The sequence below is a fragment of the Chenopodium quinoa genome, unplaced genomic scaffold, assembly GCF_001683475.1.
Source record: "Chenopodium quinoa cultivar QQ74 unplaced genomic scaffold, ASM168347v1, whole genome shotgun sequence".
NCBI lineage: Eukaryota > Viridiplantae > Streptophyta > Magnoliopsida > Caryophyllales > Amaranthaceae > Chenopodium > Chenopodium quinoa.
In genome coordinates this window covers 3716662-3736802 of record NW_018742205.1, presented here as the reverse complement: position 1 = coordinate 3736802, position 20141 = coordinate 3716662, and the positions used below count along the sequence as shown (strand labels likewise).

At 34.6% G+C, this 20141-nt stretch overlaps 1 pseudogene; it reads left to right on the top strand.

Annotated features, from left to right (window-relative positions):
- Nucleotides 1–11095: 11095 nt before the first annotated feature.
- LOC110729593 lies at nt 11096–19618 on the top strand (annotated as a pseudogene).
- Nucleotides 19619–20141: the final 523 nt, after the last annotated feature.

The window sequence follows — 20141 nt, the reverse complement described above, 5'->3', positions numbered from 1 at the left end:
CCATATTTTTACTCCTTTATTCTATAGTCATCTTTTATTCATTATATGGAGTTATTATTACTAATTGAGCTTAATTACTATGTTTTGATGTTGTTAAGTGACATGGGATACGACTACAATTGGAGCAAATAAGAGCATCTCCAATGGCAAGCTACAATGCTTTGTAGCTTGCTTTTCCACGTCAATTTTTAAGCTATAACACTTTTTAGCAACAAAGTGTTCCAATGGTAAGCTACAACATGTTTAGTTTGCAAAAATAAAACTTTAAAAAATAAATAAATAATTGTACACATGTCACAATATGAGTGGAGTTTATTTGTCGCTTTTTCAATCAAGCATGTAACTTGTTTGGGCTACACTAGCTTGCAGGTTGCTCAATTTTTTTGTTCTCTAATGATAAGCATGTAGCTAGGAACCTTATTTATATTACAAGCAAGTCCTTAAAATTAAACCATTGGATTTCCACTCACCCACCCTTTTCCAACTTTCTCAGCACAATATTAACTAGAAAAACTGCACTTTTTCTTTCTCTTATTATTTTTGCTTACCTTTTTCTTTTTTGCTTCTCATCAGGCATGGAAGGAAATCAAATTTATGTCTCCAACAAATTGTGAAATTCCATAAAATCAATTATTCACAACAATTTTTCAAAAAGTCAACACAAATTATGCTTATTGAAGATACGAAATTGATGATATGGAAAGTAAGAAAATTGGCAATCGGTTAATTTCATTTATCACTCAGCAAATTTCAGATTTATTCTACTGTTTTCTTTTTTTGTTTTTGTTCGAAAATATGTATATAAGGGGAGTTTATGTGCTCATATGGGATACACAACCTAGCCGTTATCATGAGAGCAAGGGTTTTGATTGGATTTTAAATTGAGCGGAAGAAAAGATAGCCATTGGAGGGAAGTTTAGTCTCAAATTCAAGGTCGAACTAGAATAATGGAGAATCCCGGGGTCGAGACCGAGTATCGTACAAATGATCTTGAGCTTAAACTTAGAAGTGTTTTTTTTTTCGTAATTGTTTTGATTTTATACCTTGTTAGTTACCTTGCAAATCTTATTGGCTTATTTTGATTTAATTATTAGTATAATATATTGGTTTGGATTATTATAATCTACTTTAGTAATTTTTCTAATTTAATTAGTGTTTGAAGAAGCTTGTTATAAATCATCAATTTTGCAATATATGTTTGATTGTTAACTTTCATTGTGTGTGATTGTGAATGTTTGCTAATTATATGATTTGGCTTAGTTTAGATCATATAATGAAGTAGTCCTTCTTATGTTGAATCTGCAATTATGATTACAATGAGTTAGAAAGTAACTTAAATAAATTATTCTAAACATTTATGTGATTAGTTTACTTAGGACTAATGACGTCTCCTAATTTTTAATGCTGACATTTCTAAATTATATGAGCTACAATCATATTTGTATAAGTTAGAATGGCTTAGAGTCAATTTGGCTTTTGTAACCGGCTTAAAATAAGGGATGATAGGGAGTCTTTGTTATCTTAGGGGTTGTTTGGTTGGATCATTTGGAATGGGTTGGAATGGAGTTAGAATCCATTTCATCTAGTTTTTTGTTTGGCTGAGGTTTTTAGTAATTGAATCTCATACCCAAGGGGTTCTAACTCCCCCTCAACCCTATGGAATTCCATACCCACCCCTGCCCCAAAGATTCATAATCCATTTTATTAATGAAGGATAGAATTCATTCCAACAATAAAACCAAACAACTTTAGACTAGTATGAGTTTTAGAATCTGTACCTATCTAGTATGAGATTCCATACAAATTCATTCCAATTTAATGAACCAAACACCCCCTTAGTCTCTACAAGTAGTCTATTAATATTGGTACTTCTCGATAAGGTTGTTTCATGAATAACATTTGTAAGTAATCATTTTTATAAGCACTACAGTACACGGAGTATCTTAATTGTACTCTCTTTACTCCTGAATAATTGACACAGTCAAATTTAACACACATGCTAATAGTAGTTAAGAAAATATTTTAAACTAGTTATTATATGAAACTTTATATTAATATTTATTTAACAATAATATATTTCATAAAAACAGGTGTTTTTAATACGTTAGTAAATAACGATGGTTAAAGTTAGTATGTGAATAGTGATAAAAAAAATTAAAAAAAAGAAAAAAAAAAGTGTCAATTATTTAAGAATGGAGAGAGTATGTGATATTTGCAAATTCTCTTAGTGTACATATTAGTTAAACTAGCATAGCACCCGTACAATGCATGGCTTACAAATCATAATACTTATATTCATTTCACAAAATTATAAGGTAAAACGATTTACAAATCATAATACTTATATTCATTTCACAAAATTATAAGGTAAAACGATTTGGTGATTAATAATGAATTTACTTACATATACATTACTAACCTCTCAAAATAATGATATACTACTTTAAAACAACTTATTTATGGGAGATTTTTTTGTGTGGCCGGGGTTACCCGAGTTACTCCAAACCGAGTAACCCCTCAAGTAACCTCTAAGTCTCTAATCGAACCCCTCGAGTAACCCCTGACCGAGTAACCCCTCAAGTAATCCCTGACCAAAAAAGTAACCTTGACTGAGTAACCCCTCGACTATTCCCTGACTGAACCCCTAAAGTAACCCCTGACCGAGTAACCCCTAACCGCGTAACCCCTAGCCGAACCCCTCAGGTAACCCCTGACCGAGTAACTCAAGTAACCCTTAATAGAGTAACTCAAGTACCCCAACCACACGGTGTGGCCAGCCACATATAAACATTTGCCATATAATATTGTATCTCGCATATCAAAAATCATTTCTTATCTTGATCTCCTCTTTGGCCTCTAAAAACACTTGAAATTTAACATGAAACATCTAAATATAGGATTTTTGATACTCCCATATAGCATGAATAAAGTCACATCTTCTTATAAACCTTTGATATTTTTATTATGTATGATAGAGTATAAAACATATTCTTAGACCTTAACCATCAGTTGAAACTTTTGATTGAAACGGTCCTTTAATAATATATATAAATATTATTCCTCATATTTTTCTTTCACCCGTGGAGGTTAAAAAAATGAAATTATCTTGCCCTATCAACTACTACCTTTTATTACATGATGAATCAACCTCATCACCACACACATATTGCATCTTTCACATCCAAAAATTTATCCTTCTAAAAATCTGCAAAGCCACTAATGTTAATGCTTAGTATTTTTTATTTTTTTAAATTGTAACATGTAGCTGTATATGACCTTAGAACCGTTAGAAGGATGCTTAGGCTTGCCCTTAATTGTTTGATTAACTGTTTTTTTTTTAATTATTATTGTATTTAATGTTTTGATGGTTTTATTGCACATATATAACAGTGAAAAAATTAAATATACACTTAAATAAGAGAAGTAAAAATATGCATATTATCTTACATATCGCCCGTGACGACATTCACAAAATCTACAACGCGTTTTCTATGCGACTGGCACACCGTGTGGCCGCTTGTAAAAAGACAGAGTAACTCTTATGACACCAACAAATTAACCCCTATTATACTTACATATTAGAGTAGGCGTAGCCCCTTACTATTATACTTATTGAGTAACTCTTAAATAACAAATAAAGTAACCCCTACAACACTTACAGAGTAGCCATTATAGTGTACACTTATTACTAATAAGTAAGCCCTATATCACTAATTGAGTAACCCCTATAACACTAACCGAGTAATCTTATGGTGGCGGACCACACACATATACTCCCTACTGACACAAACAAACTTTGCATACATGTCGATGTAATAGTTTGACCTAATTTTTATATAATTAAATATCAACAAAAATTATAAATTTTTTTAATCATGAAATCTTATAATAATATCTATTCAAAAACTTATTTCGTGATAAAATATGAATTTATTACATTTTAAAAAAAAAATAAAAAAAAAGTAGTCAAAGTTAATATTATAAATAGTGAAAAAAAAAGTCTAACATGTTACTTATAATGGGACGAATGGAGTAAAAGTTAGTGCCGAACTATGTATTTAAAAATGAGAATTATAAATTGTCTTATAAGATGGTACACGTACAAGCCCTAAACATATATATTTTTTGTATACGCATATTTATGTGTATCATGCAAATTCATATAAGATAAATAAATAAATTCATTCTTATGCACGCTCATCACTCATAATAGATACGTAATACAAAGTATAGTATTATCCCTATATTCACTCAATGAAGTAATTAGCTTATAAACAACACCCACATCTAATATATACTTATATTATGCATGCATGAGTGTGTTGTGAGTTTGTGACTTTAAATTAGTTGTCGAATAAATGATTTGATTATAGGTGTAGCAAAACTTTAAAGACTTGTTATAATAATTCAGAGCATGAGTGTGTTGTGAGTTTGTGACTTTAAATTAGTTGTCGAATAAATGATTTGATTATAGGTGTAGCAAAAGTTTAAAGACTTGTTATAATAATTCAGAGATTTCGGGTTTAGGAGTTTTGTAATAAAATATTATAGCAAAAATTGAATAATACGAAATACTACCTCCGTTAACAGTTATCTGCAACATTTACCAAAAAATGGTGCTAACTATTATTTGCAACAAACTTATTTCTTTCCTATTTTAGTAACATATTTCTGTCAAAATGACTAAAATACCCTCACTTTAAAATTATTAGCACATAATACAACACATAATTACAACTCATTATAATCCTAATCTGAATTAATTATCTAAGTCTTCCCACCCTAAAAATCAGATTCATTTCAATTCATCTCCCCAATTATCTTTCTCTCTCCTCCTTCATCTCTCATTTCCTTTTCTTCATCTCTCATCAAATTCCAAACCTTTGTTAAAGGAGGTTCCAGATCTGATTGTTCGTTGGTGGTTTGCTTGTAATTGTGGTTGGATTTGGTGGTTTGTGTGTGGGTCAGCAGGTTTGTGGGGGTGCATCGTGGGTGAGTTAGCTAGGTTCGTGGTTGGGTTTGCTGAGTTCGTGGTTGGGTTTGCTGGGTTCGTGGGGGTTGATTTTGGTGGTAGTTGAAAGGTTTCGGTGGTTCGTGGTTGGATTTGGTGGTTTGAAGGGTTGGTTTTGGTGGTACTCTAAGGATTTGGTGGTTTTGGGTTGTGGGTTTCGGTGGCTTTGGCGGTTCCTGTGGTTTTTGGTGGTTTTGGGTTTGGTGGTTCTGGGTTTCGTGGTGGTGGTGGTTTAATTGGGGCGTTCGGGTTTTTGGTGGTTGTTTTCGGTGGGTTTTGGTGGTTGTTTTCGTTGGGTTATGGTGGTTTTCGCTGGGATTTGGTGGGTTAGTGTTATTTGGTGCGTTTTAGTGGTTTCCGATGGATTTTGGTAGTTTTCAGTGGGTTTTGGTGGTGGTTTCCAGTGGGTATGTGGGTGTTGGTGGCTTTCGACAGGTTCTGGCCTGGGTTTTCAGTGGGTTCAGTGGTAGTGGTGGTTCATAGTGGGTTCGGTGGTGGTGGTGGTTTACGATGGATTCGGTGGTGGTGGTGGTTCTGGGTTTGGTTGTTGGGTTCTGATTGATTGTGGGTTTTTTTTAAAAAAAATTGGATTAGTGCTTAAGTACATGCCCTTATATTTCAATAATCATGTTTAAAAATTTTTGCCTTGGCCTCTGCAACCGGTGCAATTGTTGCAAATAACAAAAAAGGAGGAAGTATATAGTTTATCTTGTTGATTGTATTATTCACAAGTCCATTTATATTACAAGTCTAGAGCATATGCAATAGTCGTACATGATCTAATAAGGAAAGCAAAAATATACTATACAAATTTAGAGAATATACTCTCCTTGATTAAGCAATCTAAAGTAAAATTATATGGACTAAGGGCTTGTTTGGTTCACCTTATTTTTTCTTATCTGATCTGGTCTGGTCTGATCTGATTTGATCTGATCTGAATGTCAAATTTAACCAATTAAAGATATTTAACGATAAAAAACTGTACATAAAACGTTGATCTGATCTGAATTTATTTTTTCTGATTTGAACTTATTTTTTCTGAAATAAGTAAAAATAAGGTGAACTAAACAAGATCAGATCAGAAAAAATAAGTTCAGATCAGATCATCGTTTTATGTGCAGTTTTTTATCGCTGAATATCTTTTATTTCGTAATGAAAAAAATTCTGAAAATCACATATTAATAAAATACACATTATTACAAATCTAACAAGACCCCACTTGATATATTTTTTCCGTATAGATTATCGTATATTTAAGGTCAAAGTTTGGTAAATTTGACATTCAGATCATATCAGATCTGATTAGACCAGATCAGATCAGATTAGATCAGACTAGACCAGACCAGATCATATAAGTTTAGATAAACAAAAATAAGGTGAACCAAACAAGCCCTAAATATATTCTGAATATGCGTGAATAATATTGATTAAGAAACAATATTAAGCAAGTCAAGGATATTATATATCTTGGAGTATCCTTAATAATAGGATCTTTGACAATTATACATTTTTCACAAAAAAAAAAAAAAAAAAAACCACGTGTCAGCTTTGGAGCTTGTTAGAGGTGTCCACCGTGCGAGTCGTGCGAGCTGGGTTAGGGTTAGGTGGGTCGCGGGTTGGGGTTTCATGACACACGGCACGACACACGTAGGGTAGGGTGGGCCGGGTCGTGGGTTGGGTCGGAGAAGTTGGACACACCAGGGTTAGGTTCGTGGGTTAGACGAGTCGTGGGTGGGTCGAGCTGGGTTTGTGGGTTAGACGGATCGTGGGTGGGTCGAGCTGGGTTTGTGGGTTAGACGGGTCATGGGTGGGTCGAGCTAGGTTCGTGGGTTAGACGGGTCAAGGTGGGTTAGTGAGTTAGGGTGGGTCGAAGGGTGGGTTAGTGGGTTAGGGTCGGGTGGGTTTGTGGGTTAGGTGGGTTAGGGTCGGGTGGGTTAGTGGGTTAGGGTCGGGTGGGTTTGTGGGTTAGGTGGGTTAGGGTCGGGTGGGTTTGTGGGTTAGGGTCGGGTGGGTTCGTGGGTTAGGGTCGGGTGGGTTGTGTGGTGTTTTAATTTTTACAAAATTAACAATTTGATGGCTTGCTCTTAATTAAGATGCCTACGTATCCTTATATTATAAAATAAGGAATCAAAGCCAGCGTAGTTCTTATATTGTACTTCTTTTGAAATTTGGGGGGGGGGGGCTTGGACCTATCTTTAGAAAACTAAAATTTAATTTTGCAATTAAATTGTAATTTTCGAAAAATAAGTTGCCTACGTATCCCGAAAGAATCAAAGCCCACGTAGTTCTTAGCGTACCTGATTTAGACTTTTCTAGCCACCCATGTTTGTTGCATCATCATCCCCGGAAGCTGCATCATCCGTTGACGACTCCAATATCATCACAGGATCATCTTCATCGTCTTCGTCTTCCTTTAAACCTTGAGTTCTTCTTTCAGCTTGATCCCAATCTTTCTTACAAACACAAATTTGAATGCTTTCCGGAGTTAAGCGAGATCTTTTTTCATCTAACACTCTTCTACCTGCACTAAAAGCAGACTCGGAAGCAACAGATGAAGCGGGAACTGCAAGTATATCTTTGCAATTCTCGCCAATATAGGAAAACTTTTTTTATGTTCTTGCCACCATTTTATAATTTGAAAGTTGTTGTTGGTCTCATGTTGATATGACAAATAATCATTAATAGCAAGTGTTGAAGAAGATGATGATGAGAATGATGTAGATGCTTTGTGTTTTTTTTTTTTCATAACTTTATCAAGAAAACCAAATCTAGAATCGGAAGTGCTAGTAGTAGTTGGTGTTGCCAAATCAAAACCATAAATAGATGCATAATGATCATAAAGGTCTCCCAAAACAGATTTGCATTTGTTAATATATTCACTAACATCATAATCGATACTTAAACTTGTATAATAAAATTCTAAAAGATTTTCCAAACCTTCAGCTTTGACACCGGAGTCAAGAATAGCAGCAATTCCATAAATGATTGGAAATTCACTAAAATAAGTATGCCACTTACGTTTCATGCTATCAAGAACGGGACGAAGTCCATCAATCTTCATATGCTCTTCGATGGTGTGAACAACTTTAACACACTCAATTATGACTAAATGAACGTTAGGCTCATAAATATAAGAGAAAATATGAGTTGCACTATCAAAAGCATTTAAAACATCACGAACAAAAGAAGCATTAGTCCAATGACTTTCGGTTATTAACTCAGTAGGATCAACACGAGTCTCATTGTAAAGTTGGGTCAAAATATCACGATACTTTATAGCATCACTCAACAACTTGAAAGTAGAATTCCAACGGGTAGGGGTATCAATTGACCATTGTCTTTTCTTAAGACCTCTCTCTTTACACATAGCTATGTACTTTCTTCTAACTGACTGAGTAATCCTAATCCATTTTATAACTGTTCTAATTGGGTTTAGCAATGGTTGCAACTCAGCGAGACCCTCTTGAACAGACAAATTCAAAATATGAGCACAACATCTAACATGCAAGAGACTACCACCCAACAACAAATTCAACTCGGAGTCATTTTTCAAATAGTCAATACACTTTGTGTTTGCAGTTGCATTATCAAGAGACAAAGAAAAAACTTTATTATTCAAGTGAAATTCTTTTAAACAATCCAAAATACGAACTTTGATGTTAAAACCGGTATGCCTTTCTTCCATAGCTTGAAAACATAGTATACGTTTTTTAATAAACCAATCATCATCCACTCCTTTGGCTACCACTTCGACCACCACTTTGACTCCTTCCCATTCCTCCTCTTGAGCTCATTTTTTTTTTTGTATGATTACTAATTATAATATGGAGAAGAACTTTTTTTTTTAGAATCTTAAGAATACTAATAATAATATTAAGGAGATTTTTTTTAACAAAAATATAACTCTATATAACACTTGAGAATTTGAGAACAATAAGAATTTTTAAGTAAGAGAGAAAGAAAGCTTGAATTTGTGTGGAAATTTGAGTGAAATGGAATTGGTATTTATAGGAAAAATAGAATGGATGATCATACACTTAAAAAACTAGCCGTTAGATACAAAAAACTAGCCGTTAGATACAAAAAACTAGCCGTTTTTTTTTTTAAAATGGATGTTAGGCCGTGCGGGCCGTGCGGGTCGTGCGAATTGTGCGGGCTGTGCGGGTTGTGCGGGCCGTGCGGGTTGTGCCGGCCGTGCAGGTTGGGTGGGTCATGCGTGCGGGTTGGGTGGGTCATGCGTGCGGGTTAGGTGGGTTGGCTCGTGCGGGTTGGGTGGGTCATTCGTGCGGGTGGGCCGTGCGGGCTGGGTTGTGCCAGGTGGGTCGGGTTAGGTGGGTTCACGGGCTAGGTGTGTCGAATTAAATGAGTCAAAACGGGTTGTGCGATTTGGGTCGAATCAAACGGGTTAAACTGAGCTGGGTTGAAATGGGTTGTGTCGAAAATTTTGGACCCACGACACAACCCGGATTAAATCCGAGCTGTGCCGGGCTGTGCCGGATTGAAACCGGGTCGGACCCACGTGACCCACCAGCCGTGCGAGTTAGGGTGGGCTGGGTCCAACCCGGCCCACTGGCCACCTCTAGAGCTTGTATACCCTATTTTAGTATAGTATATAGAAGGTTGATAGAATTATACTTGGAAGTGATATTGGTCTCTCACAAAGATGCACTAAAATAAATTAAAATGACGTTATAATTTTTTTTTTTTTCAATTATTTTTTTGAAATAGTTATGAGGTTGTGTGCTCTACGTGCGGAACCCCAGTAATTTTTTTTTAGTGAAACCGTTTACATGCTTTGTAGTTTAATTAATTACCTAATGACAATTACGTATTTATATTTAAGAAATAATTTAGAAGTGTAGTAGGTTGTTATGAGTGTTTTAATCCACTTAGTAAATCCGTTAAGTCTATTTTTATACTGAACTAGATTAGACTTGTGTATTCCACGATTTGAATAATTTTATTATTATGCATTAAAAAATAATAATTTATTTAGAAAAAAGGGGCAATTGTTTTTTGTTTGAAAAATGTAGTGTAGATTTAAAAAAAATTAATAATTGATGACATTACACATAGAAATGGAGGGAAATTTTTTAATGTAATAGTGACACATAGGATAAATTAGAGGTTGATGATGTCAGCAATGTTTTGTTTTAGTAATAGTTAATAGATATTGATCCTAGTGATACTTGAAGAATAATACTCCGTATAGAAGGGTAGGTTATTATAGGTGTTTCCAACAATCCAACCTAGTAAATCTATTAAGTTTTTTTTTTTTTTTTTTTTTTTTTTTTTTTTTTTTTAATTTTTACATTTCCATTCTAAGCTAATAAAGTCGTGTAACCCTATGAAATTAGGTCAGGCAATAAAGAGTGTTCAGTGTAAGTTTGCATCCAAGTATAAAAATACGAAGTAAGTGACCAAGTGAGGATACAAATAAGTTGTTCTTGCTTATACTAAGGAGTTGGGATAAATTCCTTCTCTAGCGCTGCATTAGATTCAATCCTTGGTAAAAACCAATCATTAGGCTTGAGTGAAACTTTGTAGTTCGCTTCATTAGCATTTATCAAAGGGGTATTTGTTAAGAGGAGGGTAAAAGGGTATTTGTTATCCGAATTTTTGAAAGATAGTAAATGAGAGGTAACTATTACCCTTAGGTAATGGTAATTGTTACCATGCCTTCAAACTAAACAAACAATAACAGTATCGATTTAATCGAATTTGTTTTCAATCTAAAAAATACACTAACCAAACACCCCCTAAATACATTATTTAAAAAAAATAATGGACGAATAAGACAAGTGTAGACGTGTAACCTTTAAAAAAAAACGAAGCGAATATTATTTTGATATACCGTTGGTTGACGTGGATATAACTATCAATGAAAGTTTTTTTTTTTTTTTTTTTTGAGGACCTATCAATGAAAGTATCAAACTATCTCAAATTCTCAATTACAGTACTCGCAGTTGATAAGATATTCTTCTTCTTTAGCTGGATAAGATATTCTCTCTCCCTTTTCTTCCATCACCATTACAGTAGAGAGAGAAAGTTAGTTAGAGAGAGAAAGCAGAGATACCCATTTCCATGGAAGCTCTACATTTCACTGCAATTTCGCCATTTTCCCGCCAATTTTCTTCTCTCTCCTCTCCCACTAAACCCACCAATTCTCTCTCTTCTTCATGGACTGGTTCAACCCTTGCTGTCGGCCTCTCGTCCCGGAATCCTTTTTCTGTAAGCTCTCAATTTTCGCCCAATTTCGAGGGTTTATTTTCAATTTTAGGGATTTTACCTTTTTTTGATTGATGAAGGAGAAATTGGGGTTTGAATGACAGAGGGAATTATGGAGAGCTGTGAATTCCAAGGCGGTGATTGTAACTACTCAAAGAGATATGCGAGGGGTTATTAGGGCTGAAATGTTCGGACAGCTTACCACCGGCCTCGAAGCTGCGTGGTCCAAACTCCGAGGCCAAGGTATTTATTTATTCGTTAAAATTGTTGCAACTAAAAAGAAACCGAGGAAATGTGATTTAAATTACTCCGCATTTCATTTAGGTAGTGTTGTTTTTTTGGTAAATTTTATGATCATATTGTATTGGGTTGTTAGCTTTGATTTTTAATTTTGTTTTAATTATATTGGTGTATATAATCATAGAATGTTTAGAACTTGAGACAATATGAAAATTATTTTGTGACGTTTCGAAGTTGATTTATTGTACTCATAATAATTACACCAATTCCCTTATTAAGATGTGTAGAGAAGTCTGTTGGGTTTATGTGGGATGGTTCAAGCATAAAATTGAAGACATAAGGATGCTGGTTTTGATTGGAGAAATTGAGGAAGTGAAGTGGTGTTGTGTATCCATGGGACATGTCCGTGCAAGAATAAGCACGTCCGTGGTGGCTGGAAAATTGGATGATCTGGAGTAACACGTCCATGTTGGTTTTATTATTATTAATAAGTATTGGCAGCTTAGAGAATTTTATTGCTAAATCACGGAAGCTTCTTAGAATCTGCTATTGTTCAGATAATATCCAAAATCTTTTCCTCAGTTTTATGTTGTGCTGATGAATTATTATAAGAAAGTGTAGATGATGTATTGAGTATATGTGTTGTTTGGATACCTTAAGTGCTTTATATATATATATATATATATATAAAAACCAATCATGTGAAAAAGTGATGGTAACCCATGTTCTTATCATCTATTTCGACAGAGGTCCTGACCAAAGAAAACATTGCTGAACCTATGCGAGATATCAGAAGAGCTCTTTTGGAAGCGGATGTGAGTAGTCAGTTGTGTAGCTGTTGACTAATAGCATGCTGGATCCTGGATAACATGATTTTATTTTGCTTCCTGTCATGACAGGTGAGCCTTCCAGTAGTAAGAAGGTTTGTTCAGTCTGTAAGTGATCAAGCTGTTGGAGTTGGATTGATCCGAGGAGTTAAACCTGATCAACAATTGGTCAAAGTATGATCTGCTGAAGCCACTTATTAGCCTACTTTTAATTACCTTTTCCTTTCTCTTGCCCCTGTTTCTTTCTCACTGCGTCGACCTGATATGACTATGTACTGAAGTTTTCATCATGCATAGACTTTCAATGGCTAGAAAAAAAATAAAAAATAATAATTCAAAGGCTTAATTTTCTGGTTCCTTCATTTTATTGATAGATTGTAGCTGTAGTATATGCGCACAATCCTAGCATGATGTTTTAGTTACACTGATTGTAATTCTTGCTGCTGGTTACTGCTGCAGATTGTAAAAGATGAACTTGTAAAGTTAATGGGAGGAGAGGTTTCTGAGCTTGTTTTTTTCAAAATCTGGTCCCACTGTGATACTATTGGCAGGATTACAAGGAGTTGGGAAGACAACTGTTTCTGCCAAGTTAGCCTTTTATCTTAAGAAGCTGGTACGTAAATGAATTATTTCCTTGAGCTTACAAACTATTTTGTTGTTACACATTCTCCTGATGCTCTATTGTGTAAAAATTATGTGGATTTACATTCAGGGGAAGAGTTGCATGCTGGTTGCAGGAGATGTTTACAGACCTGCAGCAATAGACCAACTTGTAATTCTAGGAAAGCAGGTAATGACCTAAAGTTCCCTGTATTATGTGTTGTTCTCTTGTCTCTGTAAATTACTGAGGAGTATCAGCATTTTGGATTTTTTTTTTTCCCATTTTGGTTTCCGTATAACCTGTGCTTGAGATGTCAAAGATTCAACTCTGAATGTTCAATATTCTTAGTGTCTTTTTGTGAACTCATAATGCAAAACAGCTGAATGTTCAAAGAGAAAACTTGCATTGAAATCAATATGGTGAATTAAGCTATTTCATTTCTGACATGATGGGACCAAACCAGAAGAGTAAATAATATTAATATTATTAGTTACCATAAACTCACATTGTTTCATTAGATGCGTTTTTGGACCCATACATTGAATAGCTACCTCTTACCTTACAAACCTTTATACTTTCTGCTAATTGTTGATAGATACAGAGTTTGCAATAACATGCTTCTCATTCTCATGTGAAATTGATTGAATCTGGAGAAGTTGGTTGGTTCTTGAATTTGTCACATATTTGGAATCTTTCCCAGGTGATGATAAAAATTATAGATCTTTCTCATGCAAGTATTTGTATAAACTAGTAACATCAGGGATCTTTTTGAGTTTAGGATAAGAGGACTGGTGGGTTTCACGTTTTGTGCAGCTTTACCCCTTGTTAGTAAGGATGGTTATTTTTGAAAAGATCCTCAAAAATAAAAAAATTAAAAAATAAAAAAGAATAAAAATAAAATATCTGTAAGGGGGGATAAAATAGTTCTGTGATAGTATGGAATTGGCACTAAGTGCTCCTAGATTTTGTGTAAGGAGATTTTGGAAATTCAACTGCCTCTAAAGATGCTTTTGCCAAATGTTAGGGAAGGGAGTGGGAGGCAAAAGTGTACAGCCTTTTCTAAGAAAAGATATAACAATTAGATCCCTTTTTTTTTAAAAAAAAAAAAAAAAAAAAAAAAACTTAAGGCCATTTTATTCTACTTTTCTTGAATGGTTCTGTAAAACTGTAGAATTTATCATTTGTTTCTTTGTCTTTTAAGAATAATTGATTTTATGTAATCATAATATCAACATTCATAGGATAGTGATAGCTTTGATGTGCTTTCTCTCTATCAATGAAGTATATTCACTCTCATGTTTATCATCAAGCTTGTGACAGGTGGATGTGCCTGTCTATACAGCAGGTACTGATGTAAATCCTTCAGATATAGCTAAGCAAGGTTTAGCAGAGGCCAAAAAGAAAAATATTGATGTGGTTATAGTGGATACCGCTGGTAGACTTCAGGTGATGTTGTCCAATCCCATGGTCTAGTTGCTATTACATGGTTGGCTCCATAAACTTGATGTAGCTTCAATTTTGGCAGATTGACAAAGGAATGATGGATGAGTTAAAAGAAGTGAAACGAGCAGTAAATCCTACCGAAGTTTTGCTGGTTGTAGATGCAATGACTGGTCAAGAAGCTGCAGGTATAGAATTATCTGTTGCTTGTTTAATCTATGTATTCCATTATGAGTTTATGACTCATTTGTATCAAGGCAAAGATAATTTTGAGCCTATCTATGTCTCTTCTAGGATAATGAAGCTAACCATGCTGTTATTTCCCAATTACATCTCTCTCTGTTTTTTGTGGGTTGGTTTTGAAATGCAGCTTTAGATACTACATTCAATCTGGAAATTGGTATTACTGGTGCTATATTAACAAAGCTTGATGGAGATTCTAGAGGTGGGGCTGCTCTCAGTGTCAAAGAGGTAATGATGATTATGAAGTGTATGTCTAAAGTCTTCTATCTGAAGAGAGCTTCTTTTTACTTTTCATTCTATGCAACATCTATGTCCAATATTGTAAATGAAATATTGATGGCACCATCCATCAAGCTGTGCCATTAGTTCTCAAACTAGGAATAGGAGGCTATTCTCTGGTATAATTTTCTTTCATTTCACTTGTATTTTGATTTGGGTGATTGGGTTTGAAGTGAATCTTGCAATACTCTATAAATGGAAGTTTGATCTTTGGTTTAGATAGTGTTGTATCAGCAGTGGAAATTTAGGTTTTGGAATTTAGGGTCTGACTAGTGTGATTATAATTCATTTGTTGCGGTTGTTAATCTTGGTATTATTATAATTCATAAATAGTGGTTACTATAAATGAGCAACATTTGCTTGTTGAATAATCTTTTTTGGTGCCATAACAAAATAACTAGTGCTCTTATTCGCATGTTCTTTTGTTTCAAGTTAAATTTTTGGGGACACCCATTAGTCACTAAATTCTTCCAATTCAAGGCTTTAAAATTAGTGATGTACCCAAGGAACTCACATGAAGCTACATCCTGCTTTTTTTTTTTTTTTTTTTTTTCTATATATAATATAATTGATGGGTACATGCTTAATTCCTGATAGCTCAGCTAGGAAGCTTTTTTTGAAGCAAAATAGTATTAAACCCTTTTAAAGCATGTTAGACCAAATTTTAAATCCCTTTACTACTCTGCATATAGTCAGTCTTGCAACTGGAATAAGCTTGCATGTGTATCTGACCTTTGACATTTTACTTCTATATTTACACATTATGTTAATATGCCAACAGTTAAATCCTTTTTCAGTCATAATTTATGCAATAATGCTTAAGTATCATGGTTTTGGATAGATCTTCTGCTACTCAAAAGTTTATGTGCATCTACTAACCTACTATAGTTGATTTTTCCATTGGGTTTAGGTCTCAGGAAAGCCAATCAAACTTGTAGGCCGAGGGGAGCGCATGGAGGATCTTGAACCTTTCTACCCAGATCGTATGGCAGGACGTATATTAGGAATGGGAGATGTTCTTTCGTTTGTGGAGAAAGCACAAGAAGTTGTAAGTTTCGTAAATAATGATAGAATTACACTTTTTGAAGGTTGCAATTCAACATGGTGTCTTAAACCATTTTCAGATGCAACAAGAAGATGCTGAAAACCTTCAGAAGAAGATCATGAGTGCAAAGTTTGACTTTAACGACTTCCTAAAGCAAACTCGTGCAGTTGCACAGATGGGTTCAGTTAGCCGTGTTATTGGGATGATTCCAGGCATGTCCAAGGTAAGAAACTGAAAACTGCTAGATTATGGATCCATATATAAATTGTTTTTGTTTATTTCAACAATCCTTTTGAGGACTTGAAATGTATGAAATTAAGCCTTTTCCACCGTCTTATTAATTTAGGTTACCCCTGCACAAATTCGGGAAGCGGAGAAGAGCTTGAAGATAATGGAAGCAATGATTGAAGCAATGACCCCAGGTTCTATTCTGATTTGTCATGGACATTTAATGCTTGTTTTTAGACATTTTACTTCCATTCTCCCATATTTTTTTGATAATTTTTACTTTTGTTTGATTGTCCAAACTTACTTCAAGTCTTCAACTGTTCCAATGGATCAAGTATTTATACATCATGATTCCATGTCCCTGATTAGTGCCCAATTAGAGTCAGTTTACAGTTTGATTGTCATGATTCAGGAGTTTGGCTTTTGTTATAGGGGCTTAGCTAAGATTCTTCATTGACAAGCTTCTTAGTTGTTAATTACTTGATTGGGTAAGAAATTCCCCCCCCCCCCCCCTTCCACACACACACAAAATGTACTAGGGTTACCATTATATCATGATGTTTAGAATTTGGACTTTCAATTAAGAAAGGTTAGGCATGGAGGGCCTTGTGGGTTGTGGGGCAGGTATTTAAATTTGTCTTGAAATTTCTCAGTTAAATGTTGTAGATGATTATTCAAGCTTGGAGAATATTTAAAATGGGCTTAGGCTACCCAGGAAGGTGGTGGAGAGTTCAGACCACTAACAAGCCCAAAGGAGGTTTCACCCCAAAGCAATGGTAATGGAGTTGCTACTCAAGTAAAAGCCTATAAAGAGCTTGACATCTAGCCTCATCCCCATTGTAGGATAACCCACATGTGCACAACATGTGGTTCAACAATAATGGATTATTTCAGAGCGTATCTTTCTCCCTGATCTCCACATCATTTTGGTAGTGCTAACTTAGTCGTTGTGCTCACTGCTACATGATGTGAAGTCGTCAGGAAAATTCTCACCAATGCCTAAGCCTTTTTAAGTGCTTGGCCTCTATATATAACTTTCTCTTTTTAATAGCCTCCACATCCCTAATGTAGTGAACTATTTTTCATAAGGAAAGGATAAAAAGGAGGCACCAGCAATAAGTTACTGAAACTTTCCTGCTTACTGCAACCATGTCAAATTGGGTTTTGCTTGGATACTTTAAGAGATGGAGATGCAGGAGAGGTAGACAAATCACTGAGAGAGTGAGAGGTATTGTGAAGGAGGGGAACAGAGCCTGCTTTCTGGGTAGCCAGGGATTTTGAATTAGAGCAGTGGGCAATTTTGTGCATGCCAGAAAGTGGTGCCTGAGTAATTATTATGAATTTATGATTTGGAATAGAATATCGGTGTGGAATTGGCATGGATATACCACTTTTACCTCTTTACCATTTATCCATAGATCAACTCTTTTCACACTGCCTTAATTGGGTGGGTGATATGGGCTTTTTGGATCGGCTGGAGAGGATTAATGATTGGACGACGAATAGAATCATTATTAGAAGTCTTTGTGGGGTAAGTCTTATTTCTCTATGGTATGACTCTACGGGTGGGCTCTGGGATTTGGCTGGCTTAGGTTAGCCTAATAGCAAGATTAGCACCTGATGCCTTTTCAGGCACTCATTAGCCATTAGGTTAACACTTCTTCCTCTTTAAATGTATTTATTCCCTTTTTCTTATAATCATGTGTATGCCCACCTTGCTGTAATAATGACTTGTAAGCATGAATGCTATGTACTGGTTGGTATTGATCCATCCATCTGCTTGTAAGAATGATGGATTTTGTTTCAGTTATGCAGAAATATTTGATAGTCCATTCAAATAATGTATTGCATTACTTGTCTGTTTGATCTACCTGTCAGTATAATGTTTTCTGGCCATTCTGAGTGCTTTTGGTTTTCAGAGGAAAGAGAGAAACCAGAACTCTTGGCTGAATCTCCAACAAGGAGAAAAAGGGTTGCCCAAGAATCAGGGAAAACTGAACAGCAGGTACGTATGGCTACTTTATTAACCTGATATTGAGAAAATGCAAAACAAAATATTCATGGGAGCATAAAAATAGCAATTTAAACTGGATTTAATATCATGATCCAGGTTAGTCAGCTTGTGGCTCAGCTTTTCCAAATGCGTGTCCGCATGAAGAATTTAATGGGTGCAATGGAAGGTGGATCTATACCTGCCCTTGAAAATCTTCAAGAGTCACTTAAATCCGAACAACAGGTTCAGAAATATCCTTGTTCTATTGTCTATAAATAAGTTTTTATATGATCTTGAATTCTCCAATTTGGGCATTTTGAACTTGAGACCTCTTATTAAGATACGGAATATAAAAGTATACTGATATATGTTATTCAGATATAAAGGTATATTGATGTACAAGTACATATAAATGATCCATAGTCATCTTCTAATCCTGAGAATAGAGCAAGTGATATTATTTTTATGATAAATAATAATAAAATATAAATATACTTTTGTCTCTCAGCAACTCATTATTAAAAAAAAAAAGGTAAATTTTTTTTTTAAAAAAGCACTTGATGTGAGTTATATTCTGAGAGCTGCTTCAGTACTTGCATGAAAACACAGCTTTGGTTGCTTAGTATTCATGAAATTGCAAACCCCTATTCTGCATGCTCATGTGCTGTTTTTATATCCCTCAGTTGCTTTTATAAACATTAAATACCTAATTTTCTAGTTTGGATAAAAATAAGTGTTTATAAAGATAGACAACATATTCCATTTAATTCATTACATATTTTGTTGTGGTAATAAAAACAACTCAAGTTATGTTGAATTGGCAGAAAAAGAAACAGTTTAAAAATTATATGGCATATGGCTCCTTTGGAAAGCAAAGATGATTGACGACATATGTAATGAGTGTATTTGTATGTTTTGTTAGGCATTAAAAAAGATATCAACGGAATTCTATGTATGTCTAATTGGTATGGTCTCTCTTTTATGATAGGCTCCACCTGGAACTGCAAGGAGAAAGAGAAGATCAGCGTCAAGAAAGCAATATGCAGATTCAGGTTCAGCCAGACCAAGTCCTCGTGGCTTTGGTTCAAGTAACTGATTGGAAATTTAGCCTTTAGAAATGCTAAACACAAAACAATGCCAAAACGCATATCAGCATTTACCACTAAGGTGTAACCTTGAAATTCTGCTTGCAAGTGATTCTTGAACTGTCAACTCCAACCGCATGAATTTCCGCCTTTGCCTGTTGATGTACTATTCTACAATTCCTCTGTTCTGATATGTCCGGAAACAGATGATGTGTTATACCACATATGTAATTTTTGACAGTGAAGAATTTAGAAACAAGTTAAGGAAAGTTCTTGGCACACTTCTGAAATCTTGGTAAAACTGGAATATCAATGTACATTTACAATGAGAAAGACCAGTGTTTCTTTTATGTACAAATTTCAAACATGCTTAGCAAATCAGACCATTACTCTGCTTACTGCTCTGTGACTGTAACTGGTGGTTTTACGGTGTGCAATGGTACTTCAATATCTGTTATTTTTAATTAATTAGGTTGTATTATCAGATAATTTTATAATCCTCGCCCACCTTCATCTCAATGTCTACTTTAATAAATCTAATGTTTATAAATACATAATCAAATATTAAATGGGTAAAATTGTGCATTGACATTTGACAAATATATTGCAAATAAAAAACAATTACGTAGTACATACAAGACAATAACCTCTCCTTCGTTTATTTTTTATTTTTTATTTTATTTTATTGAAAAAAAATGGGAGCCAACAATTACAAGACACATGGATCAAATGACATGTTTAAACATAGAATTTTTAATGGTTGCACAAAAAAAAGACTTTAAATTTAGTAAAAAAAAATCCCAAGTAATAGTGTTTATGGCTAGGGTCGTTAGAGACAAATTCGTAGAAACCTTGTTTTGCAAGGCAATAAGGAGGATTTATAAAATTTGCATATTTACAATTTTACATGTATTGTTTTCA